This window comes from Mus musculus, chromosome 7 (genome assembly GCF_000001635.26).
Source record: "Mus musculus strain C57BL/6J chromosome 7, GRCm38.p6 C57BL/6J".
NCBI lineage: Eukaryota > Metazoa > Chordata > Mammalia > Rodentia > Muridae > Mus > Mus musculus.
Window position 1 is genome coordinate 98,756,597 of NC_000073.6, and position 13,926 is coordinate 98,770,522.

Here is a 13,926-nt window from a genome sequence, read left to right on the forward strand (position 1 = left end):
GATGCCGAACAGAGGTAGCTGTGCACTCGTTCCTAGATTAACCACTAAGGGAGCTCTTGTGGGAAGTCCCTGCCCATGCAGGAGAGAGCCATGTTGGATGCTGATAGCCTCTGTTCCAGGGGACATCTGGGTTGGCCTCTCTGCAGTCTCTATGTGAGCCCCACCCACCACCATCTGGCAGCTTCAGAGTAAGCAGAAGCCTGTCCCAAAATGAGAGCCTTCAGCTCAGTTTCTGGCTTCTGTGTTGCTCCTGTCCTCTGGGAGATTGAAGGCGTCCGCGCGCGCCTTCCTCAGTTTCCCCACTTAGGAAATGGTGGTGCCAGCTAGATGGGAGGCTCCGAGGCACCAAGAACTTGCCTGTTTTCATCTGGAAACCTTAGGAGGAGTCAGAGTTCACCATCAGCACTTCCTGCCCTGGCACAAGGCAAGATCCCTTCCAACCCCAAGGTCCCAGACCTGCCCTCAGGGGAGGAATTGTTGTGATTTAAGGTTCCAGATTTCCTGGAGTATTAGTGTCATGATACTTTATATCTGAGCCTTGATGGCTTTTTAATTAAAAACGAATCCCTCCCAATCCCTGGTTTTATGTCCATCTCCAGGAGCCTGCAGGGGTCCGGCTGTCTGGTGGTTCATGCTGCCCTGTTTTCTGCTCTCTACTGCACTCCTATAAATTCTTTCTTCCCCTGTTTTTGGAAGAGAAAGCTCTGGAAATCTTTGTGGACACCTTCTCTTCTTTAGGTCCCACACTCTCTTTCCTTTTCTTTCTTTTTTTTCTTTTTCTTTTCTTTTCTTTTCTTTCTTTCTTTCTTTCTTTCTTTTTTTTTTTTTTTTCTGAGATAGGGTTTCTCTGTGAAACTGCTCTGGCTGTCCTGGAACTGGATTTGGAGACTAAGCTGGCCTCGAACTCACGGAGATCTGCCTGCCCTCCTCTACCTCTCGAGTGCTGAGATTAAAGGTGTGCACTACCACCATCGGTTCCACACTCATATTTTTAAGACATCTTTACAAACCAGAGAGAAAAAGTATCGGCTCCAAACCAGTCCTATAAGGTGATCCCTCCCAGCCAAGCGTGGAGGAGGCTGGAGCCGGAAGTCCTGGGTGGGAAGGGGCTTGAGATGTGTGTCTTCTTTATGGCTTATGTCATCTGGAGATTTGGGCTGGAAGGAGAAAAGAGGGGCCACGGGGTCAACATGGACACTCTGCTATATTTAGCCAGAACGAAGCTAGGACATTAGCTGCTTCCAAGGTGCCGGTAGAGAAGATTAAGGATATGGGTGGGGTAAGAAGACTGCAGAGGACAGTGGGAAGCAGCACCACCCAGGTCAGTGAACTGAAGTTGGAGGATGCTACAGGGAGCTGGTCAGTGAAAAGTCATGCTCTACTCTTGGGCACTGTGGTCCTGAGAAAAGCCCTACATGAACTCAGCAGTTCCAGCAGGCTCTCTGCTCCCATCGAAGAGCAGTGGGAGGAGGAGGAGAGGGAACTGAGGTAGCCAATCAACCTTCTCCCAGGGCCAGGGAGAGTGGAGGGGGCTGGGCTGGGGAGGGGAGCCACTGGTAATCAGCAGGTAATACACCTGCTGCTATCTGAATGAGATTGATCTCTAATGCCGCACACAGAGGGAGGTTGAGCTCTGTGGTGAGGGGAGTGAGGTCTTGGAGGGCAGGATGGTGATGGAAAGGAAAGTTGGTGTTTGCTCCTCTCTGAGCCCAGGCTGCCCCACAGGCCACGGTGCTTTGGCTTCTTGACTCCAAGGCCCATCCTTTATCTCAGTATCAAATTACAGCTGAAGATGCTCAGAAAAATTGCCCACATCGCCTCATGAACCCTCCGCCTGGGCAGAAGCTGTTCCCTCCTAACCAGCAGAGTCTAGTCGGGAGCTGAGGAGGGGGCCAAGGACTCAGCATTTCACTAGGGCCAGGGGCTTGTCTGAGGAGCAGCAGCCTCAACTTAATGCCCGCCTGGGAAGGATAGCATCGTTGGTGGCAGGGGCAGGGACTGAGGGACATGGGACACTCAGACATGGAGAAGCTGGGGTCCTTTCCTTCCCCTCTGTGAGGCTGGGCTACTCACTGCACCTCCCTCTCACTGAGCTCAGCCACCTCATCTGAGAGCCGGGATGATCGTGGCTTTCCATGTTTGAGTGCTAAACCTGCATTGTGCTTTGTGAGTGTTCCAAGTGCAGGTGTCTTGGGCTCCACAGCCCTGTATCCTCCAGTCCCTACTTGCAACTATTTATATGACAAATGCCAGGGATGTCACTCGCGGCTCAGGAGCCAGACTTCATCAGCTTCATCCAGGCTCTGCTAACTTCTTCTTACTCATGGAACTCTGGGACAGCTTATTTCTCTCTGTGCCTCACGGTTCTCATCTGTATAGTGGGATAATTAATTGTGGCCATAGGCTTGTTGGTGTACCCTGGTTGGTGTGAAACATTTGCATCTGGGGAGTGAGCCTTCTGTGAGCTTGGGTCATTGTGTCCTTACTTTCCAAGGTCACGCTGGCTTACCTCTAAGACAGAAGGCAGGCAGGCTCAGCCAGGCTGCAAGACCTGAGGGGAAATGACAAGGCTACATGAGACCAGATATAAATCCAGCCCAGGGGTCTGCTGAGGGTGGGTAGAGAACCCTGGAGCAGGGCTGTCTATAGACCAAAGACAAGAGAGAACTGTGCTGAGGTGGAGTCAGCCCCAGGCAGCATCATACATCCATGTTGACAGAGTGTGCTAGTTCTTTGATTCGTAGTTACTGCTGTCTTGTGAGGATATAACAACGATCTTGACCAATAGACCATTTAAAAGGAAAGGGAGGGGTAGGGGCGTGGAGCTGCTGCTGTTTGAATCCATAGTGCTCCCCATGTGTTTGAAAACCTGCTCTCCAGCTGCTTCTGAAGGTTATGGCACCTTTAAGAAGTGAATCCGGGCTGGAGAGATGGCTCAGCAGTTAAGAGCACTGACTGCTCTCACAGAGGACCTGGGTTCAATTCCCAGCAACCACATGGTGGCTCACAGCCATCCATAACTTCAGTCCCAGGAGATCTGCCACTACCTTCTGGCCAGGCATGTACAGACATACAGGCAGACAAAACATCAATATACATAAAATAAATAAAAATGAGAAGCAACATCACAGAAGAGGAGGAGGAAGAGGAAGAGGAAGAAGAGGAGGGTCCCACTGCAGAGGTTGGTCATCGAGGGGCCTGGCGTTGGGGTAATAACCCTGCTCTCAGCTTCCATCCAGGTCCAGCCACCATGTGAGGGATTTTACGTTGTATTCTTACTGCTCTGTGTGAATAGCCACGGTGTCACCATGCCTTCCACACTGAGATGGCCAGAAACTCTCTGAAACAGTGAGCCCAAATGGACTCTCTTCCCTTAGATCGCTCTAGTCAGGTACTTTGTCAAAGAGCTGAGAAAGACAAGTAAAACTGAGTCTCAACCCCTCGTTCTTTGTTTGAGCATCATGGCTGCTCCTGCAGGCCCCTCTGAGGATAATGAAGGCTCCATTAAAGGGCATAAGGCTGTGCTCTTCATGTGTCTTTTTTTGGCTATGATCCTGCCCTTTAACAGTTGAGTCATCTCTTCAGGCCACCCTCTACCCACTATCCTGTGCTCTTCTTTGTATCTCTGTGAGATACAAAGGGAATCGTACCAGGGGAAGTGGAGCTGTGCTATGGCTGAACTTGAGTCCCCACTGGGTCTGAGAGCCTCCTCCAGGCCAGGATCCTGTTCCAGGACTCACATGAGTCATACAAGGCCTAGCCTGGGCGCTCACTCTGGAGGGAGAGGCAGGGTTTGGCTGGCCAAGTGGAGCTCAGAAGCAGTCAGAACCGACCTTGTATTGGCCCCGCGTTCTTTTTTTTTTTTTTTTAAGATTTATTTATTTTTATTATATATAAGTACACTGTAGCTGTCTTCAGACACTCCAGAAGAGGGAGTCAGATCTCATTTTGGATGGTTGTGAGCCACCATGTGGTTGCTGGGATTTGAACTTCGGACCTTTGGAAGAGCAGTCGGGTGCTCTTACCCACTGAGCCATCTCACCAGCCCTAGCCCCGCGTTCTTACGCATCTGTTTATACCAACCTGTGAGTTTCCAACTTGAGACAGTTTCTTACTTTGGTAGCACAAAATGATGCAGCCGGTATAAATGTATCTCACGTTTTAGGTTTGTTTGTTCTTAAGGGGGTCACAGGAGGTCTCCCCATGTTGTTCAGTCTGTCTTAAACTCCTGGAGTCACCCTCCTGTCTCAACCCCCAAAGTAGCTGAGACAAGAAAAATGGGCCACCACCTCCAGATCCTCAAAATTTGGAAGTGGATCTCATCCCAGGCTGGTGGTCAGCAGTGTCACAGTCCCTGTGGATGCTGGGCCCTGAGAAAAGCCACAGCTGCCACAGATCTCAAGGCTGACAATGGCTGCATGCTGTGCAGTGACACTGCCCGCCACCCTGATACAAAGGCCAGTAAGCTGGAGGAGTTCTGGCTTCCTGGACTTGAACTCAGGTTGTCAGTCTTACTAATCAAGTGCCTTTCCCTGCCAAGCCATCTAGCTGGCTCACAGAATATTTTAAAAGCCAATTAAGTATCACCAGAAAAACGATATATATTTTTTAACTACCAGATATTTCTCTTTAATATTATTTTCTTAAAAGGGCAGTGTTGGCACACTCCTTTATTCCCAGTACTAGGGAGGAAGAGGCAGACAGATCTCTGAGTTCGACACTAGCCTGGTCTACAGAGTGAGTTCCAGGACAGCCAGGGCTACATAGAGAAACCCTGTCTTGAAAAAAATGGAACCAAGAAAAAAAAAGGTTCAGGACTTATCCTCTTTGTTTTCTACTTTACACTGTAATAGCTTTAAAAGGTCTGTTAGAGAATGAAGAGACTGTCTCTTGCTGCAGCGACACGAGTGGGAGGATCTGGAGCGCGAGCTGGGAAGGAGAATCCCTGAGTTGTAAGAAAACGGCAGACAAGCTGGACATGCGAGAATCGCCGACTTCGCTAAGACCAAGCTGAAGAACACAGAGACACAGGACCTGCAGACCAACAACAGGACCACTGAACAGGAAAATCTCCTAAAAGCCTAGGAAGATATCCGTACCCCACCCCACCCCCTATCATCTCCAAGACCCCCTCATGATGTGGAGGAAGAGCCACTTGCAAGATGGACGCGAGCCACAAGCTGCACTGTGAACCTGGGCACTCTGTGCCGATGCCACGGCTCGCGGGTCTCTTAAGGGGACGCTCCCCCCCCCCCAATCGGACTGCCAAATTTCACTGGTTTGCCCTGGAATATTATAGACTATTATTTGTATGGTTGATGAAAATAAAACACACCTTGTGGCAATGAAAGAAAGAGAGAGAGAGAGAGAGAGAGAGAGAGGGAGGGAGGGAGGGAGGGAGGGAGGAAGGAAGGAAGGAAGGAAGGAAGGAAGGAAGGAAAAGAAAAAAAAGGAAAAGAATGAAGAGACAAGCAGTCCTGTCCTTCCTGTCACATGATTCATTGGCACTTTGCCATTGCTGACAATTAAAGTATAAAGTGTGTGACGTTAGTCACAAGTGCACTTTGCTTTGGTTTGGTGCCTGACTGCATTATTAGTAATATTTTTGTTGCATGTCTATATGTACAGGTGTGTATGTGTGTATATAGGTGTGTGTGTGCATGCACATTTGCATGTACGTGTGTGTGCCTTTGCATGTAGAGACTTGGGGCTTCCTCAGGACTCAATTACCATGCTTCTTTTGCTGTTGCTTGTTTGAGGGAGGGAGGGTCTCCCTCTAGAACCTCGGCCCTGCAGACCAGGCTGGACTGGCTGACCAGAAGCCTCAGGAATCCTCTTGTTTGTCTTCCCAGTGCTAGGGTCACAAGTGCATGCCACCATGTCTGGCTGTTTATATGGATCCTGAGGACCTAACTCTGGGGCTCACGCTTGGGTGGCAAACACTTCACCTTTTCAGGCTTCGAGTAATATTCTTGACAGAAGAGAATCTGTTTTGCTAGGTCCCAGTTCCTTTGCTTAGAGTGTGATGCATTAGATGCCTGAAAGAACATTTCCAACTGGCTTCCAGCATGAACGTTTACAACCTTGTTTCTTTCCAGGGCTGCCACAAGAGTGCAGTGGGCAGCAGGATGTTCATTCTGGAAGCTCTTCCTATACAGGGACCTTAGTAACAACTGTACCCATCAGAGACCACAAACCACATAAATATACATCACTGATCCTCAAGTCAGCTCTCCTTGGCTAAACCCCCAAATGCCTCAGCCATTCAACACTCCTGTCATGAAAGGAAGGTGGAAGGAACCTGGAATGAAAGGGAAACCATGATCCAAAACTTCTGTGGCTAGCATAGCTCATACGATTTTATAGAACACTGTAGTCATGGCAACACATTGCCAAGGTCTCTTCCAGGGAAGAACTGCAAAGAAGGCGCCCTGCGTTATGGATTTCATCAGATTCCTGGTACATTGGCCACTGTGCCAGCCCCTCCTGAAATCCACAGAACCCCATAGCTAAGGTCTGGGAAGACAGAGGTGGTGTGCTAAGAGGTAAGTTTAAAGTCAGGCTTCTGGAGTCATCGATAGTAACTTTGTACTCAAGAAGCTGATGGGACTGTTCTCACGAGATGGATGGATAGATGGATGGATGATGGATGGATGGATGATGGATGGATGGATAGATGGATGGATGATGGATGGATGGATAGATGGATGGATGATGGATGGATGGATGATGGATGGATGGATGATGGATGGATGGATGATGGATGGATGATGGATGGATGGATGATGGATGGATGGATGGATGATGGATGGATGGATGATGGATGGATGGATGATGGATGGATGATGGATGGATGGATGGATGATGGATGGATGGATGGATGGATGGATGATGGATGGATGGATGATGGATGGATGGATGATGGATGGATGGATGATGGATGGATGGATGATGGATGGATGGATGATGGATGGATGGATGGATTCTTGCTATATTCTCAAATTTGTTGGGTATCCAGCTATCTTCTAGGTTAGACATAAACTCCTCAGAAGCCATACTAAATCTAACACATTTATGGTCCTCAGAGCTCAGCACAGGGCCAGGCACAGAAGACAAAGGCAGAAAAGGACCAGGATGCAGATTGGAGCTGGGAAAGAGACTAGCCAAACGTGATATGTTCCCAGTCTACTGGGTCCCAGTGCTTAGAGGCAGCAAGCAGAAGCCTCTATCTTTCTTCCTCTGGGTCATCCGATGGCCTTCAGAAGACCCTGGCAAAGGGAAGGATGCTGGACAATTGACTGTTCAAGGCCCTACTCCTCACAACCCCACCGGAGTTCATTCTCCAGCTCCCAGCATTCCCAGGCTTCCCTCTGAAGTTTTCTGGAGTGTCGGCGGAAGGAGAGGCCCTCCGGGTGGTCCATTCCAAGGCTCAGCAGCCGGAACGGACAGTGCCCCTTAGCTCCAAGTCAGGTTTAGTTCCACTTGAAGCATTTTATGGGCCCAGCCTGGGTAAACAGGGTCCCCATTAATGCACCAGGCTTTCACCTGTGCTTCTGTGGTGTCAACTCCCACAGCCCGAAGCGATGGAGCGTGAGCCCCACAGAGGCTCCAAGAAGCCATGCAAGGACTGACATGGCCATGTGGCAAGGATACTCAGACGCCTTCCAGTCTCCAAAGCCCCATTCACACAGGACAGGGGCTGGGGAGGGCAGGGGGTATTGACACAATGAGGAAGAGGAGCCACTGGCCTCTGTGCATTGCCATATCCCAGGCTCTGGGCCTCTCCTGTGGATGGGGACCATGTATCCCACGGTCTGACAATAGCTGAGTTCTTAGGGAAGCAACTGGAAAGAAGCAGAGAGCTCTGGCTCGTTTATCACCCCTCCCTCCCATGTGCCACACACCTTTCCTGGTGCCAGCTATGCTCCAGGCTCCGAGGTAAGCCTGAGGACCCCGAGATGAGTCAGACCTGGCTTTCGTCCAGAATGAAGTCACAGTCTGATGAAGAGACAGGTGTGGACACAGGCAGTGACAATGACAAACCAGTGTGCTCATCTGAGACAAAGAAACCTGAGGACAGCCCCCCAATATAGCCTGGGGTCAGCAGGGCCAGGGAATCCCCTGAGAGGGTGGGGGGAACTTGACCTGAATGTTGAAGATGAATTAATCAGCTAGCTAAACTCTGCAGGGATTCCCAGGCAGAGAGAGGAGCACCTGCAAAATGACAGTACTGTGGAGGGACGCTCGCAGCTGGGACAGAGGCTGATACATAATAAGCTCTCAGTAAATTACTTTCAAATGGGTGGAGAGATGGATAAAGACTAAGAAGTTTACTGTAGTTTGGGTGTGGGAGGTGAAGGTGTGGAGGAACCTGGGAGGGACTGGAAGTTGAGAAAACTATTTTCAAAAACTTGGATGGATCCCATGGCTTGGGGACCCCAGACAGGGTTTAGCAGGCTAGGGGAGGACTCTCAAGAAACTGGGGTTAGAGGTGTTGTGTCAAATGCAAGCATCCAGTAAAGTCTGTAATTCGGGAAACAGGGCAGGGCAGGGGACACTCTTATTACTCATTCTGACAGCTACAATTTGGAGCAAGGATGCAGATGGCACCAGAATTGTGGTCTAGGGGACTTTATGATGTCCTGAATGGGCAGGGGCTAGGAAAGGGGAGAAGGGACAATGGATAGGGTAGATTGCAGTTGCTGTTTTTTAAAGTGGAAACTTATTCTTGAGGGACTGAGCATGTGGGTCAGTTGGTAGAATGCTTGTCTAGAAAACCCAAAGCCCCAGAAAACTAGGCATGGTAGTCTGTAATCCCACACTTGGGGAGTGAAGGCAGGAGGATCAGAAGTTCAAGACTACCCTTGGCTATATAGCAAGTTCAATGCCAGTCTGCATTACAGGAAAGTGTTCCAAAAGGGAAACGGGTAGTGATGGATGGAAGGAAGGAAGGAAAGACTGGAAAAGAAAATCTTTTCTGAAGTATAACATACAAAGAGGAAGTCATATAAGTCAAATATACCTATCTCAGGGTATCATTAGGTAACCCCAAGAGGTCCCAGAAGCAAGCACTGCCCTGTATTGATCCTGGCCTTTTCAGCCACTCTGACAATGGAAGAGCAGGTCTGGAGGATGGATGGGTTGAGTCTATAGGCCTGGGAGTAGCCAGGGATCCAGCAAGGTCAGGCTGTGTGGTGGTTTGAATATGCTTGGCCCAGGGAATGGCACTATCATGAGATATGACCTTGTTGGAGGAAGTGTGTCACTGTGGGGGTAGGCTTTGAGACTCTCCTTGCTGCCTGAGGACAGTCTGCTCCTGGTTTCCTTTGGATGAAGATATAGAACTCTTAACTCCTCCAGCACCATACCTGCCTGGTTGCCGCCATGTTTTCTGCCTTGATGATAATGTATTGAGCCTCTGGATCTGTAAGCCAGCCCCAATTAAATGTTGTCCTTATAAGAGATGCCTTGGTCATGGTGTCTGCTCACAGCAGTAACACCCTAACTAAGACAGGTTTCCTGAGGGTTGGTGGGCATAAACAAATCTATTCATCCCCTTCACCTACAGCCCAGACTGCCCTCTGCCTCCTTTGGACCTTGTCTTCCCCACCCCACCCCCTCTGCATGCCCCACCCCACCCCCCTCTGCATGCCCCACCCCACCCCCTATGCATGCCCCACCCCAACCCCTCTGCATGCCCCTTTGTCTAAGGTGAGGGAAGAAGGAAGAGTCATGTGCCCACAGTTGCAAATCATACACACTTTCTGCAGCAAGTGGAAGACAGTTGGCCACATGAAAATATAAAAACCAATTCTCCTGGAGATACACATGCACTCTAAGGACAAGATTGTCCCAGGATACCACAAACTACTTACTGGTTAATGCACCTGGACTGCCTCTCATGCCTATGATTATAACGGAAGACCATGCACAATAAACGTAACTTTATAACTTAGAAATGTCAACCACCAACATCGGTCAAAGAAAGCTTCCCCGCTTTGGGGAGCCATTCTTCGCTTCTGTGATTCAGAGTCGCCAGACTCAGAAAGAGGAGCTCTAGAACCACAGGCTTGCTGGAGTCGGCTCCCACCCTGTGGAGGCTACTTCGTGCTTTTATTAACCCATACCTTCCACTACTGCTTTATCAGTGTCTTATTCAATTCTTTGGGACACAAAGAGCCCGGTCATGGGTCCATGGGAGGCTTCCCTTGACCTTCCCTTCTGTGATGTGATGCTCACACTGGACCTGGCTTCCAGCCCCTCCCATCCCAGCCACTGCCACAACCTGGTCCCGAGTCTGAGACAGAGTTCTGGTCCTCTTGGGATCTCTGTGTCTCCTTCGCTACAGCAGGAAACCAGGCTCTGGGGCCTTAGTAGAGGCAGTGAGGGTCCAACCTCCACACTCTGGACTGTGGGGGTTCTCAGTAGCTCTTCTCAATGCACCCCTGTTTGTGAAAGTCTTGTGTCTCTCTGGCAGGCACTGCTTGCTTAGCTTGAGGGTTTCTGGCCTGGTTGTCTGCTTCATATCGACGAGCACCTCTCTCCTGAGCCACCTCACAGCCTTGTCCTGTCTGCACCCAAAGCCAATGTCTGGGGATCCTCACTGGGCCACAGAGCCTTGAGCTGGCCCAGTCAGGCTTGTACCCAATCCAGAGTGACAGCACCTGGCTTCTCCTCTCCAGGCCTTGAAGTAAAAGATGTGCCTCTTGTTGCCAATGCTGGCAGCTCAGGCCCTAGTACAGAGAGGAGCAGGTGAAGTTGACCGAACGCTATGCTGCCTGCCCCTCCTCAGGATGGTTTGCTGGAGGATGGTATGTGTTAGGGAGGGGCCATCTTGGCACAGCCGGGGCTAAGGAACACAGACCTCTCGCACCATGGCCCATTTCATCCGGTGGTTCTCTGAGAAGCCAGGAAGTCATGGTGTTTTCAGAAGGAAATGAGTGGGTCGTGCTCATGGGGAGCAGACAGCCCCAAGAAAGGACTCCAAGGGAAACACACCATGGAGGGAGACCAGACCCAGCCTTTCCCTGGGAAGCAAGGCAGGCAGGTGTTGAGCAGGGCTGATGAAGGAGGTGTCTATGTCCTGTGTTATTGTGGAGAGATGGGACAGTGGTTCTCAATCTGGAGGCTCGTGCGTGAGCCCTTTGGGGTCACATATCAGATATCCTGCACCAGATATTTACATTATGATTCATAACTACCAAAATTATAATTATGAAGTAGCAAAGAAGGGGTCACCACAACATAAGGGTTGCTCCATCTGGAATGTTGAAAATCATATCCCTGAAAGGGCTTTCTGACAGAGATTCTGTCCCTGAGAGGACGTCGTGGGATAAACTGAGGGGAGAGGAGACCCAAACTGCTTTCATCACCTTAGGGACCCCACAGATCAAAGCTGGTAGGGGAGGGAAGGTCATTGCATCCCCCTGGGAGGCTGGAACAGGTGGTCCCAGGCTCAGGACAGCTGCCCTAAGGCACCCTCTATTACCACCCTCTATTCCATCACCCATCCCTTCTGCTTAACAGTGAAGCTAGATGTCTGTCCCAGGCAAAAAGGGGCTGAAGTTGGGGGCTCCAGAGCTGGTGTATGTGGGTATGTGGGTGATTACTAGACAGCCACGTGCCACGTGGGTGGCACACCTAGACGTCTCTGTGGGTCTGAGTTTGGACCACTCTAACGTGATTCCACAGAAGTAGTTGACCCTGTGTATTTGTTGTTGTTTGGTCGGTTTTGCTGTTGTGTGGCTTTTGTTTTGTTTTGTGTTGTTTTGTTTTGGAGTTGTGCTTGTTTGATTTGGATGTTTTGAGAGAGGGTCTCAGTATGCCGCCCTGGCTAGCCTGTAACTCCCTATGTAGACCAGGCTGGCTTCAACTTTGCAGCATCCCTCCTGCCTCTGCCTCCAGAGTAGAGAGTACAGGCGCATGCCACAGCACTTAGTACCAATGGACATTTTCCTGGATACTGACTAGAAGTCCTAGGTCAAGGCACAAGCAGATGCATGACCACTGAAGGCCTCCTGCTGGCTCAAACACAGCCATTTGCAGTGTGTCACGTGATGGAAAACAGAAAGGAAACAGGCATTCCCATTTCTTATTTTTATTTTTTTACATGTATTTGTGTGTGTGTGTGTGTGTGTGTGTGTGTGTGTGTGTGTGTGTGTGTGTGTGTTTAGGGAAGATGGGTCAGAATGCCATGGCAGGCATGTGGAGGTCAGAGGACATCTCTCAGAAGAATTCAGATTATCAGGCTTGACAGACAGCACCCTTACCCAATGAGCCCTCTCCTGGGCCCAAACGTCTCTTCCTAAAGGGGCACTAATTTCATCACGAGGGCTCCACCCATGACATTAATAATCACTTCCAAAAGCTCCGCCTTCGATCACATTGGTGATTACATGGACCACCAAGTGACTTCAGGGAGATGCAGTCCTACAGTCAATAACAGTGGAGTATCTTTCCAGCTCGCCTAACCTTACACCACCTGAGAGGCAAGTGCTGGCACCATCCTCTGTGGCAGAGGGGACTAGAAGCAGCCCAGTGGCCCACAAAGTCAAGAGTAGCACCTAGGGGCCCAGAGGGCAAAGCTTATGGTTTGCTCATGACCACACTCAGCTGTCTCCACCTTCCTCCACAGAGTAGGAACTGAAGTCCCAAGAGGGCAACTGCTATATGGAACTGCCCAGCCTGTCTGCTGAAGAGCCTGGCCCAAGTCCAGGTGAGTGGAGCCGAATCCCCCTATTGAGGCCTGGCCTGGCCAAGGCATCCAGAAACACAGGCCCTCTTCAGGGCCAGCTGGAAGAGCTTCAGAGGCCCTGAGCTGGGAGAGGTGGGAGAGGCAGGTAGCTTGGCCCTTCCTCAGGGACAGATCCCAGCTCCACTGCCTCTCTGAAGGAGACTGGGCAGAGGTGGGGGCTCCAGCCTCCCTGGAATGGAATGTGCATTGTCCCCAGAACTTGGATTAGGAGTGTGATCTGGGGAAGGGCTGAGAACAATGGGGACCCAGGGGAACTGTTTCTCAGATAGACAGGGCAGGGCAGAGAGGGGCAGGCTGGGTAAGGCCCTGCCTGAGTGCAGGTGATTCATTGAGACCACAGAATAAATGAGAGCCCCCCCCCCCCTTTTCTCCACAGAACCCAGGCACCAAACCCAGGAGGATGCTGGGACATCAGAGGACGTCTGGAGCTCCTTCCCTCATAATTGGAACTGCCCAGAAGCCATATGGGAAGAGCTTCGGGGAAATTATGACACCATTTCACAGACAGACACACTGAGGCCCAGGGGCATGGGTTTATCACAGTCAGTCCACAAGCTAGGGTTTTTGCTATAAACTCTAAGAAAATTGTCCTTGAGCTTCCATTTTGAGTCCTTTCTTAAATTACTAAGGAAACTAAGAAGCTCAAAGGGCGTCCTGATTCCCCCTGTAAAACATACCCCTATTTTAGCATTTAGAATTCCTTCTGGTCAAAAGACTAGAGTATCTGGCTTAGGTGGATACGGAACATTTCAGTTAGGCCAAGTCCTTCAATTTAGCCAAGGGACCACCCCTGAGAAGGGGGTGGGGTGGGGCCGGGGGGGGGGCTCACCTTAAGCTATGCTAAAGAGATAGATGGAATAACTAGTTCTTTAATGAGATAGGTACCTTTGCTACCACAACCCAAGCCACCATTAGTGTAGTAGCCAAGGGGCTATAGCTGTTGGATATTCAAACCACTCAAGTGTGAGGAAAGGGTTTCCCTGCTGTGGACTCCCTTTGTAAATGTTAATATACTTTGTAAACTTTGTATCCTTTGTAAAGGTTGCAAATCCTCAAAGCAGGAAAGTGGCTAGCACCCTCCCCCACCCCCAACCGGAGGAGCTCCAGCAGCCAGGCCCCTCCCATAGGCAACCACTCCTGGGCTCTGAGACACAGGAGCCGAGGAGCCACCC

The 13,926-nt window shown here is 50.3% G+C and overlaps 1 long non-coding RNA gene and 1 pseudogene across 1 annotated transcript; both read left to right on the forward strand.

Annotated features, from left to right (window-relative positions):
• Gm19250 (predicted gene, 19250) lies at nucleotides 4,885-5,344 on the forward strand (annotated as a pseudogene).
• Nucleotides 6,422-13,245, forward strand: Gm33720. Its single transcript, XR_378355.1, has 3 exons — nucleotides 6,422-6,545; nucleotides 12,635-12,715; nucleotides 13,131-13,245. It is a non-coding gene; the product is annotated as a predicted gene, 33720 (long non-coding RNA).
• The last annotated feature ends 681 nt before the right edge of the window (nucleotides 13,246-13,926 follow it).